We start from the raw sequence: 640 nt of genomic DNA, 5'->3' as shown, positions 1-640 counted from the left end.
CCCTCATTCAATGATATCCTACTCCTAATCGTACTGATACTCTCACTGGCTCAGAATTTCCTTCAGAGATAGAGGCATCGATCACTAAACACTTAATTTTCCCTAAGTCGTTAAAAACCTTAAGATCATATCAACAATGGAAGTGGAAAATTAACGAGTACAGAAGTCTAAACGGTTCTTCAATTTCACTTTTCGTCTAACTTTTCTGTTGCCTTTATCTGATATATTCCTAAAATGATTCTGGAATAAGTTACTTAAAACCACGAATTCTTTTACATTTTAACTAGCTGAGAATCGATAGTTTTATCATTTCAGTGATGAGCAGAGAGAGTCAGATTCTGATGCAGATAGTTTTTGCTTCACAGGTATCCCAATGCTTAACAGCTGCCAAGTTGAAGTAATAACAGCAGGACCCTGGTGCCCTTTTTTTATGTATGGTGATTTTCCATTTGTAACTTTGAAGCAAACTTGTACAAATAAACCATTTTGCCGGTATCCAGAACCTGTAGAAACTAGTTTGTTGAAATTCCGTGGTGCTGTTCCCAGAGATGTGTGGTCCACTAAATTTGCAAACTCTTCAGTTAATGCAGCAGTGTTGGCTCTTTCATTAGTCGAGTGTAGTCAGTTCGGTCGCAATGGT

This window comes from Triticum dicoccoides, chromosome 2A, assembly GCF_002162155.2.
Source record: "Triticum dicoccoides isolate Atlit2015 ecotype Zavitan chromosome 2A, WEW_v2.0, whole genome shotgun sequence".
NCBI classification, from domain to species: domain Eukaryota; kingdom Viridiplantae; phylum Streptophyta; class Magnoliopsida; order Poales; family Poaceae; genus Triticum; species Triticum dicoccoides.
Note: the sequence above shows the minus strand (reverse complement) of the source record.